Below are 25,589 nucleotides of genomic sequence, written 5' to 3'. Positions count from 1 at the left end.
TATTAATCATAAAAGTAATTAAATATAAATCAGTACTATAATTATTTATTGATTGTTTTGAATCGCAATTACAAATAAATCCATTCTTAACAATCAATTAATCTTTAGTACTCATTAAATATCATTTACATAACAATTGGTTATTAATAACGTGCAATGTACATACATACATACATACAGCTGTTGATGAGTTCACGGTCAACGCGTCTTGCGTAATGCGATGCACCTTGATTGAAACATTTTTGTATAAATACGGTTAATTTTAATATTTAAGGGCGATATTTATGATAATGTTCTACCACTTATCAGCGGAAGAAAACTTGGTGAGGAAACAAATATAGGTTAGAACTTAGAAGTAGAAATAAGATATGTGCTATCTGCTACTCGTACTTGCGTAGTTGTTAAACCCTCTTGAGAGGCTTGCATTAACCCAATAGAGTGATTGGTTTATTGCAATAACAATTCAAATTCAGCTAAATATATATTTTTTAAAGGAATATTTTAAATTTGTCTTCAGGAAATTATTTTTTAACTAAGTATTTTAACGATGTTTTATATGATACCCAATAAATATTCTTTGTTAGTAATAAATATTCGCTTCATGTAAATTAGGTAATGCATAAGCCTTGAAGTAGATTTAATAAGCGATTCTAATTTACTAATAACATTATCTACCACTACTGCTAATAATAAATTATCCAAATCTCCTATATCAGCTTATATTATGGAATAAGCTAATCTCAAATTTTTCATATAAACGCTCAACAAAATTATAATTTAAATTTACCAGGAGTTGAAAGCATTTTAAACTTATATAACACTATAGTTCTCGAACAAATCACAGCAAAAAATTAACTCTACGAGGAATTAACCTACATAAGTAAATGACAAACTATAGGTAATAAAATTGAATTCACATCATTATTGCAGTTACTCAACAATTCGGCCATAGAGGTCAAGCGAAGTTACGTATACTGTATACTGTATAGCACATCGCTGTAGCACGATTGTTTATTATTTAATCGAGCCAAACACGACCACAGAACACGTGCAGAATGTAATAACAGCCTGCCGACTCATCACTTATGTACTTGCTTTAATTAAACGCGAATTTAACAAGCTATACCGCTCCTTCCAAGCTTTTGCAACCATATAATATAATGCACGTACCGTAATCACCTAGCAGTTAGTAAACATTTAATGCTATCTCCATACAGAGGCCAAAGGTCAAATGCATTAGCAATCGTATAGGCTCAATTATTATTGTCCACGTTTTGTAATATTTCAGTTTAGCGGAGAGAATTCTACACGCCAGTTGCACGAAACTCATCCCATACCTATCACGACATTCTTGGGTAGGTACTTACGAAATGGAATATTTGAGAAATCGTACATAATATTTTTTTCCGCGTGTTATAATTCTTTTAAACAATGAGTGCTATAGTTGCATCGTAAGTAACACGCAATCGGATTAAAATTCGCGACGCGTCCATCTTTTTGACTTGATGTAATGAATTGACTTATTTCGGTTATTTATCTGCACAATAAAAAATCACGAAAGATAGATAATAGAGGCATTGATGCAAGATAGATTACAGAAACAATAGGAATTTATGTCTTACGTCAATCTGGATCGAATGCCATCATTTTTGGAATGTCACAACGCTGACAACGGGGCTAACGTCAAATTGCTCAAACATAAATTTGTTATTATGAGCTAAGAATTAATCTAATTTAAGTGGATCCTTGTAATACTGTTTGAGCAATTTTGCGTGTCGTCTTTCAATTAGCATATAATGGATACTTGTGGCATTCTGCGCAATGCAAGAATTAGAACAAGCACTTTGCTTTGAACACAATGATTGAGTAATGCTTTGTCATTTTCTGTAAAGAATTACAACTGTATAAATTATTATAAGTAGCTTGAAAAATTATTTATAAAGAACAATTAATGTATGAATGAAGTCTTACTAATGTTCAATACTTCTTAATATTTATTAATATTTAAATTATAATTTAAAAGTATTTTACTAATTGTATAATGTCAACTGCGCGTTAACTTGTAAAAGCTCTCACAGTAAGCACATAAATACTACGCGAAAAGTAGAACCAATAATTGTTTTTAATAATAATTGCGACCCAGAAGATGTCACGTACATTACTATGATATAATGTAACGTAATGTGTCATAGCTTACAAAACGTATTGAATAAAAGGATTTCACACTGAGACCAGATAAATCTTCTAATGATAAATTATCTTACCACACAACTGAATGTAACTCATTGAGTGCTATAAGCAGTTATTTAACACGGCTCATTCGACAATCTTCCTAGTTTCATTTACATCTGATGCATCTATGTTCGTAATTACATGAGTAATATTTTCGAATAGATTTGCATTAATAGTAAAAAATTAATTGAGTTAGTATTTTCCCATACCTATAGATAAGAGAGAAAAATAATTGCAAGTGGATGCTAAACACAAATCATTTTATAGTCATTAATATTAATTTAAATAAATAAACGTAAATTATGAACTATGAATCTTAAAAAAAAAGACGGGTTGCACTCCGGGAGTGCCGGCAGAAGTGAAAACTTGATTATTAACGTTCAGCATGTTTGATATTTTGGAATGGTATCTGTCTTACGCATGGAATATAAGGGCTTAAAAAAAAACATCCATCTTAACGGAAACTTAACGCTTTTTCGATCAGGCCACGTGTCCTGACGCGAGTTTAAGATTTTATACCCAACGCCGCTAAAGAAGTTTTCACTTCAAAAATATTTTAAATAATAGATACTAGGTGAATCGTTGAGATATTATAAATTTGTTTTCAATAAATAAATAAATAAACTTACAATTTAACTCTTTCGCATCTGTATTACACCTTTCAAAGACGTTACAAGGAATGCCCGTACTAAGTATTGCATGATTGTATTTAGATGATATGTCAGGTATTTCCACGGGACGTGACTCACGAGTTTCCTGTGGTTAGACATAGTATAGACATTTATGTAAGCATCCAGATTCTATGCAAAGAAGTAAGTTTTTTTCTTTTGATTGTGCTAATTACGAAAAGAATCTACATCCTGAGATGCATACTTAAGAGAGTAGATTATGCCCAAAGATCGATTCAGGCTTGATACAGGTAATTGGGGATGGCAATTATTGTAATACAGCGTCCAACAGAGTTTGAGTATGGACGGAGTGTGACGGATGGAATAACTTAACTTGAAAATAAATTCATTTAAAATAAATCAAGACATTTCATACATTCATAAAATAAAGTTAGCAAGGAGCAATTTAGTATTGATTGCTCTGAAAATCTAGAAAACCTATTTCCAGTATACAACATGGCTACGATGGCACTGTCTTTTCATCAACTATATAAAATATATATAAATCCTATTCTAGATAAAAATAAATTATTTTATCGTACAATTAAAATTGACATAATCCAACATATTATAAACAATGTGTATTGAAATAACCTCATAAATCAGCGGAGTAATTAAAATCAATGTTTCAGTTTGAGTGGCACTAAAATTAATTACGATTGAACAGATATTAACACTTAAAAGTTATTAGAAAAACCGCATCAAGGGCAAATTATAAGCTCTATCCTGCCAATTAATGTTCTATTGATGATTAAGCTTTATGCTTCGATAAATAATTATTTCCCTCAGAATTACTTCTATCTATACTAATATTATAATGCTGAAGAGTTTGTGTGTATGAACGCGAATCTCAGGAACTACTACTGGTCTCATTTGAATAATTATTTCGGTGTTAGATAGCCCATTTATCAAAGAAGGCTAATATATAATCACGCTAAGACCAACAGGAGCGGAGCAATGCAAGTAAAACCGCGGGGCACAGCAAGTATAGAGATAGATTGTTGTTTTATGACTATTATAGAGATTCTGACCTTTCATAGCCATATTATTAAATATTATGTTATCTCTTCACTACTCTATTTTTTAAAACTAAAAATCAATGTATTACTTATTTCTTTTTATAAATTTACACAAAATCTTGACATAATTTCATAATTAACTGCTCTTATTCAATATTGATCCGCTTTGATTGAGCTGTTGTTAAAATTTCCTCATAAGCCAAAATTGCGAAAATACCAAGTAATATAAAGCAACTTTTAAATAATGACTGTTATTATTTAATACAGGGTGTCCCAAAAAGTAGTGATGAACGCAAGTTGGGAGGTAGAGGACCTAGAGGGCTATCCGAATCACCCCCATGTATGTTATGCGATTTTTCGTATTTTCGGAGTTATGACGTTTTTTTTCAATTTTTCTGCTATCGCCGAGTACGATGATATTTTCACTCATGGTGACGTCAATTATTGCGGAATATGCTTGATTTTTTTTGTGTGCTAAGCTGAAAGATAGGCCAATTCAGTATGGTAACATTTACTATAGTTAGATCTTTGAATGGAATAAAAAAAAGAGTTAAATGTCAAGAAAGATAAAATTATCCAGTATGTTTAAAACTTCAAGGGCCCATAAAAAAATAAAATCACATGAAAAAAGTTTTCCATTTGACTTTTAAAAACTTGCTCTATCTATTAGGTAGCTACCCTAAAAATTTTATTTTATTATTCAGAAGGTTTCAATCGAAAAATTGAAATCTATTGTGGTAAGTGCAAATATTTTATTAACATGGTGATCATTAAAACTAATAAATAGGTGTTTAATTACCAGAAATTTTTAAAATAACCCAGCTGTGGCTCAATGCAAGTGCGACATCACCGTAAAAAGTTGTCTTTTAAATGTCTGAATGCCCTTTTATCATTTTTAATGGTGTATTCTGCTACTATGAATTTCGGGGTTATTTCGTCCAAATTGTGGCATTCTTTCAAGTAGCCGAGGTCTTTTTAGTATCCCCATTGAAACAATTCAATGGGGTTTAGGTCGAGGGACCGTGGAGGCCAGGATTTAAGGCAGGCGTCACCGGCGCATGCGCAGGCTGCAACGACCAATCTATCTTTCTTTGCCCTTTAGCCTATCCACGGTCCCCGGACAAAAACCCTATTAATTTTTTTCCGTGGGGATACTACAAAGACGAGATACTGCCATAATTTGGACGAAATAACCCCGAAATTCATAGTAGCAGAAGAAACCATTAAAAATGATAAAAGGGCATTCAGACATTTAAAAGACAACTTTTTACGGTGATGTCGCACTTGCACTGAGCAACTGGGTTATTTTAAAAATTTCTGGTAATTAAACACCTTGTTATTGGTTTTAATTTGTTTTTATTAATCATCATGTTAATTCAATTTTTTCACTTACCTCATTTAGATTTAAATTTTTCTATTGCAGCCTTCTGAATAATAAAATGAAATTTTCAGGATAGCTACCTGATAGATAGAGCAAGTTTTTAAAAGCCAAACGGAAAACTTTTTTTATGTGATTTTATTTTTTTACGGGCCCTCGAAGTGGTGAACATACTCGGTAATTTTATCTTTCTTGGCATTTAATTCTTTTTTTTATTCCATTCAAAGATCTAACTATAGTAAATGTTACCATACTGAATTGGCCTATCTTTCAGCTTAGCACACAAAAAAAAAATCAAGCATATTCCGCAATAATTGACATCACCATGAGTGAAAATATCATCGTACTCGGCGATAGCAGAAAAATGGAAAAAAACGTCATAACTCCGAAAATACGAAAAATCGCATAACATACATGGGGGTGATTCGGATAGCCCTCTAGGTCCTCTACCTCCCAACTTGCGTTCATCACGACTTTTTGGGACACCCTGTATAATATCCCCAGTGGTTGAGCATGACTATGATTACTATGACAGTTTTAAAGAAATACTTTCTTATTAGGTACTTTAAAACAGGTAGTATCTACCGCCTAAGCTTTGAATCGATTTAATTTTTTTTAACCTTATATTGTTTGCAATGGCGTGCCTGCTTTTTGTTAGCATCATAAGCCATAATCTTTAGCGTCCAGGATTTAGAAAGTAAGCAGTGTGCAAAAGCGTCTTGCAGACCACGACGTGCTTTTTATTTTGAATTTGATTCATATTTGCGAATGTTCTTTGCGTTAATATAAAGAGTAAGTTGGTATAGGTTCTGACTAAGTTAAATCAGGCAATCGCGGCTCAATTTCTGACTCAATAATAATACTGACAGATGTTAAAAGCCACATATTAAATAGAATGATAGCATTGAATTTAATTCCTATTATTTTGTTGTTGCAACTTTCTGATTATCTCTAATGCAAAGTCGTAGGCTTAAAGATGTGACGAAATTAGGAGTAACCATAGCAACCATAGCGATGGAATGAGATGAGGCAATAATCCAGTTAAGAGCTTATTTAAGGCGTAAACACGTATAAATTGGATACATTGGTATAAATAGGTTCAACATTCAATTTATGGTTCAACTTTGAACTATATACTTCGTGTTATTGCATATTAACCGTTAAATATTTGCTTAATCGAATTGCGGTAACGATTGTAATTTGATTTAAATTGTGTTTTGTACATACAAATTGATTAACAGATAATGTTTATAAATGTAGTAACATTTATGCGTTAAACTAGTGAACTTCTCGCGGACAAGTATTATATTATTTCACATCCGTTTTATAAAGAATACCCATCATTTTGGTATACTTTTTCCATTGGTTTTTCTCTAACAAAGTTAATTATTTGAATTTTAATTATTCAGGCTTTAAATATAAGTACAAAAATACCTACTCTCTAGTACATTAATAATTTTTCCCAACTCTAAATTAATAACAAGCTGTTATTATATGAACTCACAACAAATAAATATCAATTTCAATACCTTTGTTCAATACACCGTTTGTATTAAATATTAACCTGTACATTTATCTTAAATTATGGCTCGTGTTGCTAAATTGTAAATTTATTTATTTACTACGCTAACAGCATAAAGAACATAATAATATAACAAGTTCTCTGTTATTAGTCATGAAATTTATGTTACACAACACAACCCGCATCTTCGAATTACGTATGTATTTAGAGAAATGAATAATTAATATTTAATTATTTGATAAGTGCAAGCTACTAAATGTTGGGTTTAAGTAATACCGCTAGGGGAGTTCCTTTTGCTAGTTTATCAATTACAAAAAAATATATTTTATTTTTATTAATAAAGCTGAAAATTTATTTAATTAGGTATATGAAAAATAACGCAATTAACCCAATAAACCAGACTGCATACAATAGTATAACGCTACAAATTTTTTAATATTATTAGCTGTTTATCTATTCACATAGAAATAGTAGAAGCATACACATTTGGGAAAGAGGAATATTTTAATTCTAAATAAATAATTTTAAAGAATTAAAATGTTCCTCAACAACTCAACTTACTAACCTAACTATGTAATATAGAAACTCTCTGTTAATTTAACCATCACCATATTTAAGAATATTAATGCCCGTTAATAAACTTTTATAACACTATTTACAATCAATATAATACAATTATGTAGTAAAATGATTGCGTGATAATCACCACATATCGGCTTTCAAAAGCTTGCTTCGCTAATTCATTATCCGTGAACATTCAAATTATAGTACTGAGTGTACTAAATTATATGGTACTGCAATTTTTATTAATAATTGATCGACAGGCTTGATATCTTAATTTAACTGTGCTACTATTTCAATAAATAGCCACGAAATAGTCCAATTGTAGCAATTACTAATTTGGCTTGAATAAAAATCGAGAGCAGAATTTTAAATGCAAATTCCTTCCATATGTTTAAGTAGACACAAAAATAATTAAGTAAAAAGTATTTATTTCGGTTTTAATATTCATTTGATTGGACATAAACAAGAACACTTCAAAAGATAATATTATTGCAAGCTTTCAATATTAGGCGATTTTCTTCATATTTGTAAAGAAGATTGCTGAAACTGTTGTAGAATCCTATGCGACGTTTACTTCTGTATTATTCAAGAAATACACATGTATATTGTATTTGTTATCAAGACTAAATTCCCTGACGCAATAAAATATCAATAGTCAATAAGCAATTGTTTAACCAATATTTTCATTCGTTTTTATTCAGTCACGTTTGTTCCTATATTCAAATGTATCGAATTGTGAAAGGGAGCCTCGAAGACGTACATAATTCCTTAGTCCTGACAGCTACATCGCCGAGCATGTTACCGCGACAAAAGTACACTCTCTGCCTTGTAACTAATTTAAATAACGTCGTCTAGATAGTAGGCTTTACTTTCCCATTACAGTGAAAAGCTATCCAATATCTCCCATAAAAGGTGTACTGTCCTAATAGATTTTAAACGTGAGATATAAATAAACAATGAGCTCTAGAAATGTTACCCGTATTTGGCCATTTTAACGTTATATAAGGGTACTGCAATGTTGTGGGAAAATCTTTTGGATGCTCGTTATTTTATAAATGACTAAGAGACTCGAAGTATGTAATTAAAATTTTATAAATGATCTGCCATGTATAAAGAAGTTTAAATCTAAATTACCCAAAAGGAACGTAATCAAGTTAAAATCTAAGATTATATTTTTGTTTATATGTTTCTTAATGAATGTTTTCTATTGACATTGAAATTATATATTGTAATATGGAAATGTGATACTATTATTTAGCATTTGGACCATGTCTCACAGTGAAGGTTTCAGTAACTGAATCGTAAAGATAGATATTGAATGTCGGTGTCAGTTGGAGTCCAATGTTAATGGAAGTATTGATTATGCATTATGTAATGCGGTTGTATCAAAGACATGATATTTTGTCCTACTTTATGTTCTCATAAAAAAAGTATTGAATAAAAATAACTGCGTTAAAAACAACCGACTTCAAAAACGGAAAAGTAATAAATAAAAAAGATTTGATATTATTAATTACTACATATTATTTAGATGTGCTATTTACTCCTCCTTTTTTTGAAGTCGGTTAAAAACAAAAGAACGTCAAAATAGAATGTCATTTTTGGTATTTGATAATTACGACAAAACGATTTTTTTCTTTGAAATTTTACTAATTATGCCGAAAATAATTACATTGAACAAATCTTTCAAATGTTTCATAAAAGGCAACTACAATATATTCCATATCTAAACTTATTCAAATGGTAAATTGCTTATGTGAATTTCCTATATGAACTCTTTGCCCGACCTCGAACTCTAAACCTCTGGTACTACAGTGATTTTTCCACTCAATGACGACCCTCTTAGACAATCATAGGAAATTCCCACGGGTATGAGATGTTTGATCTCAAAGTGTAAAGATACCGCTCTCTAGCCTCCTCACAGGGCACATAAATCATATCATATTATCGCTCCTATTGACATGAAAGAAAGACAAGCAAATAAAAAAATACGTGAAGCACTCGGGGACTGCCGCGGTAAAGCTATTTGCATGCTATGCCTTCAAGCCACACCTCCGTGCCCGTTGGAGTGGGGAGCGTGAGGTTTTTCGCTACGCAATTTCTGGATTCGGTCCCCGCGCTCAAGGCCTTCTCAAGGCCCGCGATAGAAGCTATACAATAGCTTAAAAATAAAAATTATGCTAAAATTATATAATTACTGCTAATTTATGTAGATGTAGCCTATGCCACTTCCATAAATCTAATGATTACAACGATACCTCATATCAAAATCCGTCCAGGGTTTGGCATTTAGAGCGTAGGGCGTGCCAAAGAAATATATATACACACTCTCGAATACCCCTGATTCTTTCGCAGTCGTCTAATTAACAAAAACACTTTCTCATTTATTTTATTTGCAAGGATTAGTCGTTATTTTCCTTTTTAAATAAATATTATTTTGAATTATTATTACTAATAATTGTTTGCATATTCTTGTGCGAGATGCCATTAAAAATAAACGATATAGCAGGTGTCGATAATTACCTTAGTACATAATGAACATAATCTGTTTTGAAGAATGTTAGGAATTTATATTTATACGCAATTCAATAAATTGATTTTTTGTAATAAAAAAGATTTTATCATTATAATATGATAAAATATTTTTTCTGAGTATTATTTTTAAATCCTTTTATCCTTTACCTAATAACAGCAATAATTAAATAATAATATAATCTAACAGAAATAAAGAGTATTCCTAATAGCGTATAATGTAACTATGTAGTATATAGGTACTATAAAGCGTCTCATACAGTATTCTTTATTAAATATATCGAGCCAAAAAGTTAACTATAGGTACTCTTAAAGCCGGCTACTCACATACCTGCCGCAGGGACAATCTCGGTTGCACGGCAGTTGGAGCAATTAATAATAATAAGCCAAAGAGGCCAATTCAAAAATTGTCCCTGCTTGTCTATACACATCACAATTAATGAGGCAATTAAGGGTGCAATTCTAATATTACCCCTGCGTCAGGTACGTGGCTTTAAGAGTATAGTTAACTTTTTGGATCGATTTATTAAATGAAGAATACTGTATGATATAATGATATAAATGTCAAAATCTAAATTAGTGCCTACCTTATGTGGACATATTATGTATATCTTATGTTACGTCTTTGGCCATATACGGCTTAAATAATAAGTTCAATAACCATATGACCAATACGCAAAAAATTGTTGACCATGACTGTAGCTTTTTACAACACTACCGCAAAGACATACAGAGGGCAAGTTTTTTTATTCATTAGATAATATAAATACACATACTCTATAATATTAAACGACTTGTAGGTATTATATTACATATATATTTTTATCGATTCCCGATACAATAACAAAATACGATAAATTTAACTACACAAATGACTTTAGGAAGAACAATTTTACTGTTTTATATTTTAAAATTTAATCAAGATTTAATCTGTAAAAATAAGAATGTAAATTGCTTTTGTTACTCGATTTGAATAACTTAAAATATTAATAAGTGGTAAAGGACAGTGTTAATTAATTCATTTAATAATTTGCCTAAAAATATAATGATAAACATTAATAAAGCCATTTATGTTAATTCGTCCGTTATTTCACGTTATTATCTTCGATGTAATCAAAACTTATAGGGCAATTGCAGTTTTATACATTTATATCTTAAATTTATAAGGAAGGACATGCTCTAAATATTTATTTTTATAAATATGAAGTTTTGCAACTTATTCTCGTAACTGTTAAGACCTCCTAATATACAGTTAATCAATCATTATTATTAAATTGTGCTTTCCTAAATAAGCTCTGACATCCGCCATAAATACATATAATATTCTATATCAGATAAGGTAATTAAATAACACCTCATACATAATATTATGTATATAATAAATATAACCGAGTTAATATACTGCTTTACAATGATATTAAATAACTCTATAAGATACATAATACGATTCTAAGATGATATCAAACAAAGACATGCATCGGTGAATTTAGAGTCGTTATAATGAATACGTTATTTAAGTACTAATGACCTTGCTAATTACATGTTTTATGAAGTCGTTTTTCTTAGATAAAAACCCTTGATGATGTTTAATTACTTCCTGGTCAGACAGGATGAGGGGCGACAAAAAACATCTTCAATTTAGAAGTAGGTATGACTGTGCATATTCTATGTAATGTAGGTAGTAGATCCTGCTAATATTATAAATGCGAAAGTTTGTGGAGATGGATGTATGTGTATGTATGTATGTTTGTTACTCTTTCACGCAAATACAACTGAACCTGACTGAAAACAATGAAATTTAGCACACATATAGAGGGTAACTTGGTTTAACACATAGGATAGGTTTTTTCCCGGAAATCCCACGGGAACGGAAACTATGCGGGTTTTGCTTTGAAAATGCGGGCGAAGCCGCGGGTGGAAAGTTTATAATGAAACTTAACATCTTTGCATCAGTCATCACGAAAAGCATATTAAAAAAGTTAAGGAACACTTTTTTCGTGTATGTTTGTCGTGGATACTTAAGTTTAGATAACGTTAAATATTATGCAAAACTTAAACCTGAGACGTTCTTCTCACTCAAATAAAAGTGTTTTGCAATTATGAGATCTACAATTGTAGGTAAAGAAGTACCTACTACAGATACTTAACCCCTTATCTATGTATTTAAAAGTCAAAATCGACTGGTTACAAATCTAAATTTATTTTTATTCTGTAACAAATGCTACTGGTCCCTTCGCAGTCGTCAAGAGGTCAAATTGACCATAATTTTCTAGTCACGTACAATTATAATGTCAAAGAAGCCGCTTATTCTTTGTAAGTCTTATTTATACACTATCTTTGCCAACTGTCAACGTATACGTGTAGAACATAAGAACAACTTTCAATCAAGGATTTCAGATTAGGTTAAAAGTAACCATTATTGTTAAAAAGAATAGAATGTACGATTTACGATAGCAGAAGCATACGTGGGCACGTGGCAGCTTTTGATTAAAGGTAGAATCTTTATTCTATTTATATATTCATTCTAGGTATGTAAGGGTGCATTTACATCAAACGAGCGGATGCTCTTTCTAACCCCACGATGTCAAATTACTTTAGTGTAAAGGCGTAGAGCATTATTTCGTTGTTCTTAGTGCGTTCGACAAGATTCCATGCAATGTTCTAATACTGAACAACACTGATACAAGTTTTCGTTTACACTATAAGATCACGAAAGAATGCTCTTGCTCTTGCTCTAACTCTATGTTCGTTCAATCTAAATGCACCGTGAACGAATCAATGATTCTATAAAATAGATATTTATGAATGTTTTAGATCTTGTATTGCAGAGCAAGTTTTTCAATGTATGTTTCTTTAAATTGATGCTAAATGCTTGAACATTATAAACCGTTTTTTTTTTCAGTGGTATCATGTCTTGTTTGTTTTGATTAATTTTATTATTTTTTTTCCTTTTACGTTGTTATACGCATTTAGTATGAATTTTCCTCACTCAACAAATATAAAACTTTGCAGATGATGTTAAAAAAAAATAAAGAATTTCATGGGATTTTTTCATGTTCCTTCCACGTTGTGCTGTTTCTATAAGCCCGTCAATATCATACAACTTTAAATTATTTTTGCGGAGTTGAAATACCGATCTATCGATACGATAATATGTAATTAAGTATAGTTCCGAATAAGGCAAAAATATTATCAATAATTCTAGCATGGTATTTTAATTGGAGTTCCAAATTATATCGCTGTCTTTGTGACCAAAGATTAAGTCATTATTACAGTAAAGGTCACTCGAATTATTTACAAAATTCGTATTATTCTACTACAACCTATTATATTCCTTATATTTATTGAAACTACAAAATAAACGTCAAAGTTATATTAAAATTACTAAAAACAACTACCTATGACACAACTCTGAACTTGACGTTCTAAACTATCGATGATATTTTAAAAGCGAAATCGAATTAAAATTAGGAGGCTCAAAGCAATAAATCAATCACAAATAATGAATTCGTTGAGCATATTAATCGAATTTAAACATTCGCATTTATTCATTCATAAATTTGCAAACTTAGTACTTATGTATTTGCGATCAATTTCTTTAGCAAATAAATAAACATGAATACACATTTGAATACAGTTTATAACCTCATAACATGTGAATCTTAAAACAGTAATTACATATCCATCATAAGAAGTTCCGAGGCTTTTGGTAACGTGGTTAAAAATTATCTAAGAACATAAAATAATGTTATCATAATAATGTTATTCTAATAGATATTAGATTAAATTAGTTATGTTATAATTCCAGAAGGGTTAATAGAGTATAAAAATAAATATTTTGTAACACGTAAAAGTATGGTTTCCAAAGAATAAAGAGAACTATGTAGATTGTAGGTACATTACACAAACGCGTTTGTCATGTAGGTACTAATGTACCCTCATAATGTAAAAATTTTCCCGGTATATTATAACTACTCCAAGAAATTTAATTATGGCGCATGTTTTCATATTAATATGAAAGTATAATTATCATAGGGTAACATAACCGAAATAAGTGAGCAGAATTATTCTCAACTTGAATAGTGCAAAAATGGCAATTAAAATTAATTGCTATTTACATTTTTACTTCATTCCATAATTTGCATTAATATAAATCTAAATAGGCCACATATTAATTCTTGCCTTGAATTTTTTACCGTAGAATATTTACATAATTCATAAATCAAAGCACATATAATTTTTCCTTGATGGGTTAGTTTTTCAGATCCACACGAGGCAAAAAAATTGAGATTCGACAAACAAGTTTGACTCTACTCGATAAAATTATATGGTATAGTTTTGCTTTATAGGCACACATTTTATAGTTTTACTAGAAGAAATTGCAGAATTTTGCGATAACGTCAGCTATTGCATATTTATTTAACATTGCATTCTTTTATTTCATTTAGGTACGCATTCAAATAATATTCTTATCATTGTTTCTAGAACTTGGATGTTTATTTATAACATAATATCTACATTTTCTTGAAAAAACAGTTTAGTATAAATTATATTATAACAATGACATAAAGTTCTTATTTGTCTTTGACAGTTAATGCGGTAGCCAATTATTTTTTTTATAAATATTATTTAATATTAACAAGATTATCAGAACATTGACATTTACAATGAAACATATTTTTATAATAGTTTGTAACTTTGTACATTCAAATCATTGTAATGTAAAGTCGGATATAAAATTCGTCATGGACAGCGGTTTTGATGCGGTCGTTCCTATATACATATCGTTATGCAGAGAAAGCATACATTTTAATTTCATTACATAATTTCAAAAAATCCGTTTATAACTTAACCTTTATACTTTGCAAAAATCATCCCAAAACAGTTTAGCCTTATAAATAATACACACCACGCACCCTTTATAAAACCACCGGCGTGTCACAACCGATACGAAATCGTTTATATCACTCGCAAAGTTCGCACAAGTCACTGGCGCTAGTGACTGGCAGGATGTGTCTTCACCGACGCGCGAACATCAACTGTGCGATCATCGCGCGCTCCGAGCGTCGCCCGTGATAACCGATAACTATGAAACTCGAAGAAAATTTACGAAACGCTTACACGCTTCGGATTATTCTCCGAAGCGTTTTCATCATCGAGTTATGAATGGGATCTTCACGCTCCGACCGTTTTGAACATCGGATGACATGCGTTACGAAGATCTTATTTATGTGGAGTAGATAATGTTTTAATGAATGCGAATCCTGCGAGTAATGTTGTAATGCAACGAATGCCTGTCAATTATTTCGTGGCAGAACGTGAAATTGCAATTTGTTGCATTGCATCCGAATCTATATTACAATTGCTACGTTTAATTTATTAATTTCGGTTGCAATAGCTGGTGTGCATAATTCATATTCTTTGGCACAAAAGCAGAAATATAGCCTAGTGAAATTCATGTAATTTATTTAATTATTTTTCTAAATATAACGTTTTTTGTTCTAATAAGAAAAACATTCACTCATATTAATTACTCACTACAATCCATACCGATCAATGTGCTTTTGTATGGTTTTAACTCTATAAAACTATGCTCTGTTCAGGCGAAATTCATATTGAATGTATATCTAAGTTGTTATTTATTTTGTTATTAGTAAATATGTATGTACTTAATGAAATCGTAAATAAGTAAGGAGTAAAAAACTCTACATCATGAGAGACTCTACTGTCCTTGAACTTCGAATAAAACAAGGTAAGTAAACAAAATAAAAGCACAATAAGCAGGCACTTTAACTACACTCACCATAAAGCTAATAAGATTTATTGGCCACTCAACTCGAAATATATTTACTTGTAAAATTAATAAACGACACGATTATATCTTCAAGTTTTTGTTACTTGTTATATTTGATTAAATGCACAGCAATGCTATTATAATTTCTACTATTAATTTCAAGTGTTTTACATTTACATAGCAATAATAAATCTACTTTTACCCAAGCTCACGTTTAAGAATAAATGTGATCAACTTATCTACTGTCTTATTCATTATTTAACAATCCTGATAAACTAGCGGTTATTCAATTCCTCCAAGGAATCTAAGTGCCTTTTGTGATACTAAATTGGTTCCGATACTAAAGTGTAGTAGGTAAAAACAAAAGATATGATACAATTTCTGTTGTTTATTGAATCACTTTCCCAAGCTCCATTTTCGATCTTCAAGTACGAAAAACACGCCCAAAATCTCGTTATTTTTGTTCGTTACAATATATGTATTATGCATTAACACTGTCACTCTCCTTCACAAGATTCAAGATTCTTTGTTGTTTACGGAAACTGTTTTATACACTAGAAAAACGCGATTTATGAGATTATTTACGATCTCAGTGTATATGCACGAAATTATTGCATGCAACGCTTAAAATTAATCTGGTTCATTCGATTATTATATTTTCAGTTAAAATAACAATAGTTTTACGTTTTAGTACCTAATTCATTTGAACAATCATGATTACAATTATCTTTTTAAAATGATTGTAATGAACGTGATTTATATTTTATTGCTGTTATTTTATAATCCTATGATGATTAGACGAATTCCATTGGTTCGAATAACAATCAAATTTAAAAAAAATATAGATATGATCACTTTCCCACATTGGAAATAATAGTGCTATCATCATAGTGGCCCCTCTGAAGGTCAGTAAGTAAAGCAAAGGGCAAAACATATTCTATATAATCAATTTTACAACACGAACTTGCAGTAATGTCAGTATCATTTTCAATACTAAAACATCGCTTCAACATCCCGTAGTTATAAATCAACAACATATTGTTGTAATGTTGACATTGTGTTCAAACATAATACTTAAATACTGTGTTTGTTTAACACGTTAACTCAAGATGTTCACAAATCTGCTACAGTCTACACTCTACACGAATGTCATAATCGCATGTTTTCCAACTCATCATGTTGGAGGTCAACTATGGGCCAGTGAACATGGCATTCAAACGATGTGTTAACTAAGTAACCTTGCTAAACGATTTAGTATTTAATATTTAGTTCCATTGTTTCGTTTAATTTACAGCGTGTTTCCTGGTTTCATTTCCGATGAACATCTTTCGATCGCGACACAGGATGTATTCTTAATTGTTATTTAGTAGGTAGATACTAGTGCCTAAAATAATAACGAATCTATACTAATATTATAAAGCTGAAGAGTTTGTTTTTTTGCTTGCTTGACCGCGCTATCTCAGGAACCACGGATCTGAATTAGAATTTTATTTCACTATTACATAATCCTATTATCGAGGAAGGCTATAGGCTATGAATCATCACACCAAGACCAATAGGATCAGATATGGGTAAAACCGGGGCAAAGCTGGTGTTATGTAAAATAAACCAACATTTTCGTTATACTATAATATCGTTTTTTTATATGGGAAGTGGCCTGAATGTAAATAGTAACAATACGATACGATGTTAGCGTTTATTTAGCATGTAATACATGCAACATTGTAAACAATATAAAGCCAATTAAAAAATATAAAAACAATAAAATTTACTTTAGCTTTCGTCACGAAAATCATTTCGAATAAAACGACCATTCTACGCATCATTTCATACATTTCAATTTTGCGTAACAAATAATAATACGAGAAATAATGGTCCAGGAAAGGAAAAGTTCTTCAAATACGAAAAGCTTATGAATCGGATAAAGGAAAGCAATTTACAATAAATCATTTCTTTATGACACTGCGGCTTGGAACCGCAAGAACCGCTGTAAAATTAATTCTGTGGATTGAACATTTCGCTATTTCCTTGGTGTCATCAGTGTCAAATGAAATGTGATAGATTAGTTATGATAGCTGCAACTTTTAAGCGATCTATCTATGTAGGTAGGAACAATCTCGGTTGGTCGGGGGTTGGAGCAATTTCGGTTGTTCTCTAAATTGTCCCTGCTTGCCTATACACATCACAATAATTATGGAGCCAATTAAGGGTCCAATTTCAAAATTGCCAATTGGTATTTATTATCATCATGCGCATATTTTTTCCTAGTGCAGAAACACAGGCTTATGAATATTGTTTTCATCTATCATATATTTTTTTTTTAAAGAGCAAAGAATAAATTGAATACGCAATCGTTAAGACATGGTGAAGACATTGGTATCTGACACGAGACTTACACAAGTCAATAAATATAACGAAACTAAAATGTATCTACCTGGATGATAAAATTTTATTAGACTTAGAATTTTATTTCGCATTGCATAAAAATACCGCAACGAAACGAGTAGAGTATACCCTATTATTGGTGCTTCCACTTATGAAATATTAATGATATTGAATCCAAGAGGTTATTTTTTTTTAACTTGATTAAGTTAGCGATTGCCTATTTTCCGTATCGCTTTACACAAATTACAATAGGTATATTTCAACATCCATTTCATTGTTACTAATTATAAAGTATATAATGTTCCAGAATATCTACCGGAATCCGGAGAAGATGATAAAAATTACTATTTGTTACGTCATCCAAAGTTAGAGTATCTTTTGAAGTCTTCTTTATTAAAAAGGAAAACTCTTAGTCGTGACAAAGTTGTGAGGAAAATGGAATTTTCTCGGCCTAGCCACGGCGCCCATACTAACCATTGAGATAATATTACTACGTATGGAGGAGACACCACCAACAAAATCTGTGCGCCATTTTTTTGCTCTAACTAAAGAAAGTTATTCCTTTGCACTTTTCCGTATTATTTGTATTATTTGTGCAATATCGTAACACACACGAAGGCATATTTGATGCGTTTCACTTTAAAACAAATAAAAAATGAGCGTGCAGTTACGCCATATGGCGTATGTTGAGCGGAACATAAGTGATGTAAGCGGTGTCATCTCCATATGTATATCTCAATGATACTAACCGAGCGCAGCAGTCGCTCTGTGTGAATCCGCTTATTGAATTAATGTGTAGACTGTAGGTACATATTGTATTTTATTTTTTACAATATCCTTGAGTAGTCCGATCATAACAAATATTATATTTATCTTTGATACTTCACTGAAACTTCACGGAAACTTCAAATAATTGATATTTGAAGTTTCCGTGAAGTTTCAGTGCTACGCAATACAGAAATACACTGCTTCCCATACAAAACTTATTTTTCTTTACATAAATTACTCTTATGAATTCTATCTACATGCTATTTCACATTAAAAACAAAAAATACTTTTTTTTTTCATAAATCATACCATAAAATGAACGTATTTGATTTAGGAGTTCTTTTCGATCTCACTTCCTCGTAATTTTGCTTAAATATTCATAACACCACTGATTGGAAGTTATTAATACAAGTTATATATTATTAGCCTATAAAATGTATATACCTACTAGTTTTAATAAATAATAATTACGACTTAATGGGCATTTAAGGTTTTAACACAATGTTGAATTTCAATTGAAATAGCTATGTTAAAAAAAAGAAGAATTTTGAGTATTAGCTCATATTTTCTTATCGTTAATAATTATATCAAATAAAAACTAACAATGAAAACTTTCTCCGATACAATTCTAAATAAAATTAGGTAGTTTTCAGTAAAGTTTTGAAGGGCATTTATTTCTAACAGAAAGGTTTTGGTATGTGTTCATCGTATTCCAAACTATGATATATTCTCTATTAATTATTTACCGTTTTTTATATTAATGGAAGCATTTAAAAAATATAATTTGGAAAATCCAAAAGTGCACGCCTCATAATTTTTTTTTAATAAATATTTATTAATTATTATTTTTGTTTATTTAATAACAATTAAACCACATCGAATCAGACCCTGAAAAATGAAAGGGTTCTATTCCTGAGCATACTCAAGCGTTAGAGAAAAAAAAAGACTCGATTAGTAAAGTATTTCGGTCGCAATCGTGTTAACAAGAAAAAGGATCCGCACATACAGACACACGGACGTCCAAGACAGAACTTTTTTAAACTGTTTTTTAACTAGTTTAAATAACAAAAATGACATCAAAAATATCATGAACGTTAAAAATAGTGTTTTTTCTTAATATGTGTGTGTATGTATTATCTTACAAGTGCAATGTATGATACATAAAGACATTTTAAGTTTGAAAAATCAGATGTTTTGCGCGAAGTGACAGTAGTACCCACCTCAACGCTTCGCTTATGAGGCGTGCAAAAACAAGCGATCTCACAAAAAAGCATTAACTATACTAATTGATGTAATTAATTAATTTATTTATTTATTTATTTATTTTATTTAAACAATTAGATGACAGGGATCCATTAATGTTAGTACGTGACTTAAAAGCTAATGTTAGTAGGTAAATATGAAAGTACTATCGTTAGTTGATGGGGCACCCTATGCGTAAACCTGTCGCTTTGAATGGACAAGTTTACGCACAAAGTGTCCCATGAAAGATGGCATATATCTCTCCGAAATTACCATCAAGAGACTGTTGCGACTGCGCCGCACTCTATCAAATGTAGAATTAATCCAAGTCTTCAGTGCATATTAAGAAGTGCACTTTTTTAGATGTTGTTTCGAATTAAAAAACATTAAACAAATTATGCGAAATCATTAATAATTCATAGATGGAGAAAAATGGTAGCTAATTTAAAAGCTTGAAGTATTAAAAAATATTAATAAATAAAATCATTCATTTCGTTTTATCACGAATCACGACTACGAGTAACTTTTAATGTTCATCTTCAAAACGGCCTTGATACTGCACATCTCGACATATCAGGGCTAATATTTTAACTATAATATATAATTAATTAATATTTATTTGAGGCCTTATGAGTTTACTATAGATGCAAGGCGAACTAGGACGTAACATTGTTCACTATAAGAACACGAAACATTTACAAATTAAGGTAATATTTATTACTGGAGAGAGAAGGTATTATTTATTACTGGAGATAGAATTTATAATTTTATATTCTAATCATTATATTTATTATGTATATCCGACAAAAACAATTGGAATTTATGCATAACCTACAGACTCTACTTTTACTCAAATATTAATCTTAATGTACAATTAGGTAATTGATTTATCGATTCAATAAAATAGTAAGCGAAAAACATCCAAACATTTATCAATATTATAAAAATGATTACAACGTCAACCACAGGATAATATTATTCTTCTTCTTCGTCGGAACACGTACTATTGTTAGAGCGGTCGTGGTTATCATGAGGTTTCGGGGGCTGATGTAACCGGCTTGACAATGTTCCGTCATCTCTCTCTGGTTCCCGTCATAAGGCTAAATATTATAAATAATGAAAATAAAAATAAATTCATCAATTAGGAAAATTATTCTACAGAGCTTGTAAAATGTCGTTGAATTGTTCATAGTCTTACATCAAACGATGTAATAAAATGGCTCTAAGCTATTCAGGTGAGACCATAAAAGGTTCTTGAGGCTGAGGTTAGATGCATCTTTCCTTCTAAGTCTAAATTAAGTATCTACATAAGTTGAATGTTATGTAAACACAATTATGTAGGTGTTTTCTTATGTGTTATTGTTCTTATCATACCTAACCATGTTCAATTTGTAAACTCGTAAATAAAGTATTGCTAAATGCTTTTATATCCATATACTGACTCACCCGAATTATAGCCTATAGCCATCCTCGATAAATGGGCTATCTAACACAGAATGAATTTTTCAAATCGGGCCAGTATTTCCGAAGTTTAGCGCGTTCAAACAAACAAACATTTAAACAAACTCTTCAGCTTTATAATATTAGTGTAGATTTAAGTTAAAGTTCAAATTAAATTGAAAATTAATTTAATGAAGCTAAAAAGACATACTTTAAAAATACTTGATTTATGAATGCGACAAGCCGACAGAAAGGTACTATAACTAAACTAAATTACGAAATAAAGGTACAGTTATGACCAGTTATATCTCATAATACGGGATATAGTGATTACCTATAACTACACGTGGCTAATCAAGTACTTACACCTGTAATGTAGTGATATAATCACAGACATGTATATTTAAGACATGTCTGTGGATATAATCGACACAGACTCGTGACCTCAAATAAAATAAAGGCTTACCTTTATTTTATTTGATGTTCTATTACATGTAAAATAAACGTGAAGTGATGTTGATAATCGATTGTTCTCAAATGAAGATATTCAAGAGACAGATTAGTATAATATTTGCATTTCGCGTGGTAAATTCATTTAATCTTTCTAAATGTTTGCGTTTCTACACTTACATTAATCACGCAACATAATACCTAATCAAGCAAGCAAGCACATACTCAAGCTAACCTTTTAAAAACAAGTGAAGATTTCATATTTTTCGGCAATCAAATGCGAAAGGGTTAATAATAATAAAATTCAATTACCTTTATCGGTTAATTGCTTACAATTATTATTTTATGAAATATGTGATACGCATATAGCGATAATTCCCTTGTTTGTTTCTTTTGATCGGTAGGTACGTGATGAAAATAGTTGTTACTTGTTACACTAACAATTAGAGTCAAGAATACTAAATATACCGTTGTCACTTTTAATGATAATAGGCCTCCCACTAGTGATGTTATTAATTTACTTGTGACAACTTCAGATGACAGCTATTCATGCTCTTATACAATAAATCCTGACCTTTATTAATGATAAATTATTTTCACCCACCTTTAAACCTTTAGCGCCTAAAAATTATTGAAAGTTCATATATAATCAGCGGGTTTTTAAAAACGATTGCATCGTTTGCTCTTTTAAAGCAAAGTTCACACTTAACTTAAAGAAAATTGCTGGCTGTTATCATACGATATTAAATAATCGATATGAATACATTTTGAATTATTGTGTGTGAAAGATTATTTACCTAATCATACCCTTGAAGTAGTATTATATGTTGTAGGTATAGAATGTTTTTATATGTTTTCATTACCATTGCACGCATAAAAATCGGAATCTAATTTGGCACCGAGATGAAATATAGTCGAGATTTAAAAATACTCTTTATCCTAGTAATTAACACGCATGTGAAGTTAGTGTGTTATATTATATAATACGACTAAGAACTTTAAACTGTCCACCTGCATCCGCCAAATAAACCTAGTTGCAGATGTATTCGACCTCAAATTATAAATCGGAATAGGAATTTGGAGGTAACTACCAAATGGGAACTAGCCTTAATTTATGCCGGACCATTTACTGATTAATTATTCATTTAATATAAGATGTTTTAAGGCCTCATGTTACTTATTAAACTCTTGAGAGACTCATGGATTTATATCTAGTATGTACATACAGTATGTTTAAAAAGTGTATAAATTTAGCACTGAATCTAGAATTAGTCTCCTTCAAAGTCATATTTGTCTTGCAGTGAGTCTCTTGTATTTATACTTTATGTATATCAAGTTCCTTCAGTTGTTTAAATAAATAAAAATTAAAATAACTATCATCCCTGTCCGTTTTGTAAACATTAACAAATGTACAGGCAATTTGTAAAGGACACTTACAAAACATTAGCATATCATAAAGTAGAGGGATCAAATATTATATATCTCAGAGACTAATGATTAACACAGAACAATTGCGACCATTGTAATCAGTCCATACATTACCAAAACCTGCAAATGTCATCAAGATAGGTTTCAATAAACGATTTATCAGGCTTGTGTTTTATAACATAAATAGCATCACGTCATGATGTGACTGCAGCCTTCAAAATAACAAGACTGTGTTACGGTGGCGCATTGTATGGTAATATGGTCATAATTTTAGGCCGTGTTTAGATTGAATCGTTAAATTGGTTGTGTACATTTAATTAAAATTGTAATCTGTTTGATAGTGATACATGTGAGATGAAATTAAATTGATAAGCTCTCCAGTTCTTATGTGGAAATACAGATGCCAATTATTTCTCATTTGTTGGTATTTCTGTAGGTTAACTTAAAAATAATTTGTCTTATTAATAAGAGATATCAATAGAGAGAATATCAATCATTAATGTCTAAGAGATAATTAGGTACTATGTATCTCATTAATAACTAGATTTCCGCCCGCGGCTTCGCCCGCGTTTTCAAAGGAAAACCCGCATAGTTCCCGTTCCCGTGTGATTTCCGGGATAAAACCTATCCTATATGTTAATCCAAGTTACCCTCTATATGTGTGCTAAATTTCATTGTAATCGGTTCAGTAGTTTTTACGTGAAAGAGTAACAAACATCCATACATCCATACATCCATACATCCTTACAAACTTTCGCCTTTATAATAGTATGAATGAATAATTTATTGATTAAATTAAAAATATCAAACTGTTTGCATTTTGTTTTACTATAGATATTTGTAAAGTGTATGTTGATATAGATAAAAAACTTCACGATTGTATTATAAAATAATGATTTGAACAATTTTCAGATTAACCAGTACCAATACAAATACGCCTTTACACCGAACACAAAACGTTTACCGCCCATTTAATGCTCGGCTGTTTATTTGGGGACACCGTGTCACTCAAACGGTGTGTAGCACGCCCACTGCACCCTTCCCTACTTGAGTACAATAAGCTCACGTTAAGTACTGGTAGCTACTTCATTTGAATTATAATTTTACGGTACAGTCACTGAATCACGTAACTGTATCTATTCTCCAAAGGTTTTTTACGTAAAATTTTTCATGTATCGTAGAACGACCAACTTACGCTTCAATGTAAAGAGTACGTAAGAAAAATAACATAAATAATTTATTGTGTTATAATATTTCTCCATAAAAATGCTAACTGCGTAGTGAGAAAATCAAAAAATATAAACTACAATTTACATACATGAAGGTGTAGTTAATTGTATTACGCTTTTAAACAATTAATATGCAAGTTTTAAAATAATATGCAAGAAACTATAATATATTATACTTGAAGTGATGAAGGAAAATGTGTACTTACTTTAATAATACTAATCCATTTACAAGTATAACACGAATAAATTTATTTAAAATAATAATCATATAAAATGCCGTAGATAATGTTCCATGATCCGAACCAAATTTTTATCGTTAGTTATTTTAATGTAAAAAAAATATATATTATTTTTTTTTATAATTAACGCCCATAAATTCGGAACAAGTCAACGGTATTTATATATTATGAATTAAAAATAATAACTATAAAATATATTATGAAGTTTAAAATGTCGATTCAACCTTTACCAATTCCGCCCCTCTCATTCTATTCCGCCCTTGTACAGTAGAAGATGTTGTCTTGATTAAAATGCCTGATTCTCTTGATGAACATGCCTGTTTATAATATTTACAAATATATATTAAGCTAGCATTATGGCGCCAGTTCACTATTGCGTAATTTTGAACTAAAACAGCTTCATAACAACATCTCTTTATAATATTCATACAAATGAAGATATACGCTTGCAAAATGCACTAATAGCACGTTGAGCAACTACTTACCTATTTGATCAAATATCAATAAATTTACGGCTCATAATTTTAAATTTCATGTAAAGCGTATTAACAACTGTTTCATTTGTAATAAAATAATATACTAGGCCGATTTATATTGTAATTATATGTTTATAGATGCAACATTCAGTTTAATTTATGATTCTGCCTACAAGCAACAATGTTGTTGACCATTGAAAGATTATACTGTCTATTCATTTAA

The 25,589-nt window shown here is 30.6% G+C and overlaps 1 protein-coding gene across 1 annotated transcript in view; it reads right to left on the bottom strand.

Moving 5' to 3' along the window:
* Positions 1 to 14,990, bottom strand: part of GV1 (nuclear protein GV1) — a 30,761-nt gene extending 15,771 nt beyond the window's left edge. Inside the window, exon 1 of the mRNA XM_090107486.1 lies at positions 14,832 to 14,990. The gene's annotated coding sequence lies outside the window, so the exon portion shown is untranslated. The remainder of the gene's footprint in view (positions 1 to 14,831) is intronic.
* Positions 14,991 to 25,589: the final 10,599 nt, after the last annotated feature.

Source organism: Colias eurytheme, chromosome 11 (genome assembly GCF_061535395.1).
Source record: "Colias eurytheme isolate Ceu_HAF_F1 chromosome 11, ilColEury1 Martin Lab GWU primary, whole genome shotgun sequence".
Lineage (NCBI taxonomy): Eukaryota > Metazoa > Arthropoda > Insecta > Lepidoptera > Pieridae > Colias > Colias eurytheme.
Note: the sequence above shows the minus strand (reverse complement) of the source record. Positions and strands in the feature narration are given on the sequence as shown.